This window comes from Carassius gibelio, chromosome B19, assembly GCF_023724105.1.
Source record: "Carassius gibelio isolate Cgi1373 ecotype wild population from Czech Republic chromosome B19, carGib1.2-hapl.c, whole genome shotgun sequence".
In the NCBI taxonomy this organism is placed as follows: domain Eukaryota; kingdom Metazoa; phylum Chordata; class Actinopteri; order Cypriniformes; family Cyprinidae; genus Carassius; species Carassius gibelio.
In genome coordinates, this window is record NC_068414.1 from 12,494,553 (window position 1) to 12,502,025 (window position 7,473).

Below are 7,473 nucleotides of genomic sequence, written 5' to 3' on the forward strand. Positions count from 1 at the left end.
CAAGTAGCAATGAGATCAAGATCCCTCTTTCCTCAGATGAAGTGCCTTAATTGCACATGTGCAAGTTTTCTTTTTTGAAGCATCCTTAAAGGAACAGTTCAACCAAAAATGTACATTTGATAAAAATGTCCCAGATGTAGATGAGTTTGTTTCTTCATGAGAACAGGTTTGGAGAAATGTAGCATTACTTGCTCACCAGTGGATGCTCTGCAGTGAATGGGTGCCGTCAGAAAGAGAGTCTAAACAGCTGATAATAACATCACAATAATCCACAAGCATTTTTTGAACTGCTTCGCACGAGTCATTTATGAATCGTTCAGAAATTAGGTAAAATTACATTTATTTTCTGAGAAATCGAAGATGTTTTTTGACCTTGCTTGCATGTAAACCTGTTTTAGGAGACTCATAAAACAATATTAGCCACCTTAAAAATGGCATAATGGTGGATTTTTTACTTACAAACTCGATAATAACTCTTCTACATTTTGAAAGTGAAGTGACATTCAGCCAAGTATGGTGACCCATACTCAGAATTTGTGCTCTGCATTTAACCCATCCGAAATGCACACACACAGAGCAGTGAACACACACACACACACACACACACACACACACACACACACAGCAGTGGGCAGCCATTTATCATTTATGCTGCGGCGCCCGGGGAGCAGTTGGGGGTTCGACCTAAGTCGTGGTATTGAAGGTGGAGAGAGAGCTGTTCATGCACTACCCCCACCCACAATTCCGTCCGGCCCGAGACTAGAACTCACAACCCTTCGATTGGGAGTCCAACCCTCTAACCATTAGGCCACGACTTCCCCATATAACCTTAACCTTAATAACCTTAATCACATTCTCTGACATTGAGTTGTTGTTGTTGTTTCTACTGAGTTGGTGTTTTTTGTGCAAAACAAACCTATAAAACTATGTTCATCTTTTTGTTTATTTGGCAAGTCACAGATATTTCTCTCATTAGTAGCTTTGGAAAGTGTCCTGGATTCATTGCAGTCTTGGCACAAATGACTGAAGATCGACAGGACGATGGCAAATCCTCAGCATACAGCAGTGGAAAATCAAACTACAGTTTTAACAGGTTTAGACAAGCCCTTTGCCTACTAACTTCATCTTCTGCACACCTTCTAAAACTTTTCCAAATGTGCTGCATCAAGCTTTAGCGTTTGTTGCTCTGCAGAGGCTTTCCCGTCCCTGACAGGTGCTTGTTGAGCAATACTTAGATCAGATGATGATTATATTAGCTCCGAGAGCGTGCCAGCTTGGCACAAACCCTGCATATTTTACAAATTATATAAGATTATACAAGCTGCTATATAAGTGGTTTCTGGTGACATGCTTTAATTAGGCATCCAGTGTCAGAGTAAGTTTTCAAAGCACACAGCGGTTTTTAAGATAATATGACTGTGTGCATCTGATGTTGTAGAACAAAACATGAAAGCCAAGTGAACCACTGACATTAATTAGTCTAAAACCCACAAAAAAATCAAAACCATCCGAATTTCCTGAGGGAGCTCGTGTCAAATTAGCATGAAGGACTATGAGTTGATGAGTGAACAGCTTTTTGTGCTTGTAAACTCAAATTTTCTCTAATTAAACTTGTGTTGAGTGCAATTTTTTGGCAAATATGATTTACATAAATATATAAATATTATCTTAGTTTTACTCATGTTTTATTTCAGATTTATTTGGCTTTGTAGCTGATGTTCAGTAAATCTGTTAACATCTTTAGTCCATCGTTTTAAACACTCAACTTACTGCCATAGCTCAGTGCATCATTTTGTTCATTTATGTGTTTATATCATTGCATATTTAGACGGTCATCTGCTGAATGCAACACATCTGTTGTGCTATTCATTATGTGACATCTTAATGTACGTATTTTGTGTTTTAAATTCCCTATATAGTATGCACATTGCCATATTGTTTGGACGGTTCAGTTTTTCTGTCATTATTGGTAGCTGTTTCTCATCAGAAATAATCCCTTGGCATATGTTCCTCTTTGTTTGCTCATTTAAAATCAGGTCATCAGCATATAATATGGTTGCAAAGCATCTTGTTTTCAGCTACTCACCATAGATGAAGATTGTTTGATTTTGCGACCATGATATTATCATCAAAAACCAAATGACTTTAATCATAGGGCAAAATATTGGATCAATGCCTTTCAGCGAAGAACCAATAATTACTATCACTGAATACCAGAAAAATGATTCAATTTTGATTACATGATATTAGCAGCATAAACACATAACATCCACTTTGGCAGCTGTGATGACTGATTACAGGATTAATTTGGCTTTCTTGTTGAAGATTATAATAAGTCAGTATGTGTTTACATCTTAACTGATGGATTACCAATTACGGTTAATACACAACAGGTCTATCTTAGCACAATTTAGAGATTCTATCTCTTTTTATTTCTAGCGTAATCCAGTCCAAGTTGGTCTAAAATGACCTCTCAGTCTGGTCAAGATGGTACTTAGCTCGTTTAGTTTAGTAAATAAGACTAGCAAACAAATTTCAGACTATGTTCTTCTATGTATTTTTAATGAACCATAATCTCATAAAGATGATTTAATAGTTTGTTTTGTCAAAATGATAAGCATTATCAAAACCGTACATTCCCTCAGGCTTTTACAAACATTTGAAGGCCACTGATATCATACAGTGAGACATTAAATCTGTCTGCATCATGTATGAAACCACGAGCTTTAAAGCCGTATTAGTTTAATCTTCTAATAGATGGTTTTCTGAGCACAAACATCTGTAGCGCGTGTATAGAAAGTGGCTACACATTGCATTTGTGTATTCAGTTCTCTTTCACACGCATAAGTTACAAACACAGTCGGTTATGTTTGTGAAGGTAAACATTTGAGAAAGAAATCACATGTTTATATTAAATCTGTGTAGTAAGTGACATCAGCATAATATATAGTACATACTGCTGTCTATGCGATTAATATGACCCAAAGAATAACATTAAAGCACAGAATCACTTACTGCTCTGGGCTGAATAACTTCTATAGCCTTAATAAGAAGACATTTCTTACTTGAAGGGCAGTGTCTCGGCTAGATTACGGCAGTGTCAATCAACAATCGTGGGTGGGGATGGTAAATTGTGAGGTCAACCATAACCCTTACCCTAAGGTTAGGGTGATTCCAAGGGCCCGGTGGAAGAGGGGGACCCCAACAGCTGACATAAATTTCTAGTTTAGTTTCCAAAACAAATTTGTGATGTTGTTTACGAATGGATTTGGGAAATACCAAATTATTATAATATGTTTCTACTGACAAATTTGCAACTATTGTTGGAAAAACACACCTGATGTCATGGAGAAAACATTTGACTATTTGACAATTATTTTACATTGTTAAAAAAAAGAAAACTATCTGTTTTAATAAAATAAAATAAAGTTAAATTAAATTAATATTCTTTAATGACATTGACGCTGCTATGAAGAATCTTTCACAACAATGGAACCTTTCAGTTCCACAAAAGATTCTTCAAAGTGGAAAAGGGTTCTTTAGATTTTTCAAACGTTTTAAACACAAACAAAGAACTTAAGAACAGATCAATAAATGGTTCTTTGGGGAACCAAAAATTGTTCTTCTATGCCATTACTGTAAAACAAACAAAACCCCCTTTAAAGCTTTATTTTTAATTGTGAACCTGCGTGGAAATCCAACCTAACAAGAAAACATAACTATTTTGTGATTTGCCAGTTTCACATATGATTTGATTCATGCAAAAACATGATTTTTAGAACAAAACAAAAAAAGTGGGGCGTAAGCAAATCATACAGAAATGCAACAGGTAAAAAATACAAAAAAGACTTGCAAAAATGACATAAGTGAGAGAAACAAATCAGTTATTTGTCAAAACCTAAAAAGTTGTGAATTGCCATGAGAGTGTTGATGCAAACGTGATTCAACAAGCTTATATAAGAAGGTAAGCGGAAGCAGTCTTCTGCAAGTGGTGTAAAATCTCCTCCATTGGCAGACTGTAGCTGGATTAGAACTAGAAACCTACGGTATGGAGACCTAGAGCAGATGCGATTAAAATGCTTTGCTCAAGGGCACAAAAGCATCCCTCCGTCAGAAGAGCTCATGGTGGGATGTAAACCTGCTATTTCCTGTTCATGCAGCGCACTCTTCACTGATTCATCCTCCATACCCACACAACCTCTAGCTTCAGAAGGCCATGCTTTATCACTTAGGGCCATGCCCATTACTCTATTATTCACCGTCTCCACACTGTTCTGTCGTCCTCTTTTCCATGGCCAATTAGCCAAAACACATCACTGTATCCCACAGATTCTTCTCTCATAGACTGCTCCGCCACGGTCCATGAGCTCAGCAGAAAAGCCACGGCCTTATCCAGAGATAGCATAGTTAATTAGCCCTTCTGTTTTAGAGAGAAATTTTGGCACAGCTCGCTGGAGAGAAACAGAATAGTGGGAAGAAAATGTGAAATCAGCTCCAGACATTGTTACGGTGCTGCGGAGGCTTTGTGCTTTGAAGTGTGATTGCCGAAGCGGTCTCACATCCATTACTGGAGCTCTCCAGCATGTCTTCAGACTCAAACAATGCTGACATTTTATAGGGTTGTATTTATCCACATAGGAAATGTACTTGTCTCACATTTTTCTTTGTTATGTGTTTGATAAAATTTCCCATGCTGTATTTCTGGCTACAAGAATTGTTCACTCAAAAATGAAAATCCTGTCACAGGAGAACAAGCCTGTTCTCTCGGTAATGCTTTGTTTAGGGACCTAGTTGCTTATTAGCGTGCATATTACTAGCATATTGGCTGTTTATCAGTACTAATATTCTGTACTGATGTCTGATTCTGCATGACCATATTTAATATCCCTTAACCAGTCCTACCAAATCCTGAAAAAAAAATACTTAACTACTTTACGAACTATTGATAAGCAATATATTAGCAGTTTATTGAGCAAATCAGCACATCACTATGTACTGTAAATAAGGACAGAATTAATGAAAGATAAACAGAACTAAGAGCCAAAATAAGACTATAATACTGTATAAGAATATAAATTTCCCTGCGAGACACAAAGCCATTTTCTGTAATGGTTCTGGACATTATAGGGATAAAAACAGAAAAAAGAAACTAGAAGCATTTAAAAGAAGAAAGAAGACTGCCGATAGTCTTGAGGGTTGGCAAAAGGATCGCAGTGATGAATGACAAAGCTAACGGATGGTTTTACAAAACACACGTGTGTCTGTGACAGGCAGCCCTTGGCTCTGTAAACATAAACCAGAAACACTTCCAGTGGTTTGAGTCCGGGGATAGACTTCCTGTTTGTCTGGATAATGGCTGGAATATGAAAAACCTAAAAACAAATTCTTTTTGACAATCCTTTTGGTGACACTATTGTTTAGTGCAGCTTTATAATTAAACTGTCAGAGAGTCTGCCAGCCATGAAATGCCACTTGTTAATTACCCAATGCTTTAACCTTTTCTGAATATTACGGAGGAGGTTTTTTGGATTAATTAAAGCACAGTTCTTTAACAAATAATTTGCCCTAAAGGGACTTTTTATTTGAGTCTCAAAGATGGAAGCCAATGGAAGAAAGCTTATCGGTGAAACTCCATAAAAAGAATGAAAATAAAAAGGGGGAAATTCAATGGTTTTGGCCATTGTTCTCCACGGTATAGTGTTCAGTTTCCTTCCTTGTGTTTCGATTAAGCCCAAACCAATCTGGAGCTCAGGTAATGGGCTTCAGAGAAACCATCTGTGTAACCCATCCAAGGTTGGCACTCAGTCCAGCCCTACACGCTTCTTACAGCGTCTTCTACAACACAGCAGCTGTTCCTGCCAGCTCTCAGAGAAGAGAGACATATTATAACACATCATTGATCCAACTCCAAGAGAGATTAAACAGAGCCAGCTCTGCTGAGATCTTCACCTTCGTATGGGTAAAAATGTCTTTAGTACAGAGTAGAGAACACACACACACACACACACAAGCTGAATGGATTAAATTGGGTTTAACGACATGATAGAAATTAAACTAGATATAAGTACTACATAAACAAACCACTTGAAGAGCAGATTTAGTATTTTTTCATCTGTGTGCCATGTCTGCATTCATTTCTTATGTTTTTCTTATTGTTCTTAAGCTTGACGAGCCTTGATGCTTTGACAGGCATTGTTTCTTAATGCAAATGTTTTAAAGATTAACCAATGACCACATTATGTCCACATTATGGACTAATTCTGCCCAACAGACCTCAGCATGTTAGGTCAGGCCACACCTGCTCCACTACCATCACACTCAACACCGGCGTACCACATTCACATTAGTGGGATAGTCGTTGAACATGTCTCCAGCTTCAAGTTCCTGGGAACCACCATCTCGGAGGACCTGACCTAGACTACAAACACCTCCAGCCTGGTCAGGACACCTGGTGAACTTCTAGCGGTGTGCGATCGAGAGCATCCTGACCAGTTGCATCACAGTCTGGTATAGGAACTGCTCAGTGGCTGACCGCAAGGCACTGCAGAGGGTGGTGAAAACTGCCCAGCGCATCACAGGGTCACCACTTCCTGCTCTTGAGGACATCCAGAGGAAACACGGTCTACGTCAAGCTCGCAGCATTCTCAAGGACTCCTCTCACCCTGACCACGGACTGTTTAACCTCTTGCCCTCCGGGAGGCGCTTCAGGAGGACCAGCCGATTCAGGAACAGCTTTCTTCCTACAGCTGTCTCCTTGCTGAACTCTGACCTCTGACACCCCCCCCCCCAAACACACACACACACACACACACAGCACACACACAGACTCCTCACCCCTCCTCATCACTACATCTGATGTAATTTTATTTATTTTTTACAAACAAGCAAAAAAACAGTAAACTTGTTATTACTGTACATGGACTGCTGTCTATTCATCCAGAATACTGAGTAATCCATTTGCACACTGAAATATTTTCTATGCACTTTACTGTCCATTGCACTAGTGTAAATGATGTACATATATCAGAGTTTCTGTGTATAGTGTACATACACTTTTACATAATCCATCTGTATAGTATGTTCTTAGTACACCTGATCTGAGTATATCATGCTGATAGTATTTAAAATCTGTAAATTATGTCCATAATACTGCCTTATTTGTATATTTATTGTAATTTGCAACATATTGTAGACCTTGTATATTCTGTACTTACTGCTTATTGCACTTCTGGTTAGATGCTAACTGCATTTCATTGCCTTGTACCTTACATGTGCAGTGACAATAAAGTTGAATCTAATCTAATCTAGTTAAACACTCAAGTAGCAACAAAACAAGCTCTTAGTCTATCATCTAGACCAGCACCTGACCCCCTAAAAAACTGTTTTTGAATAACCCAGTCAGATTTGGATCATGTCTTTTCCCCCAAAACATGGTTAAATGTATAGTTCATCCAAAAATGAAAACGTGAAACA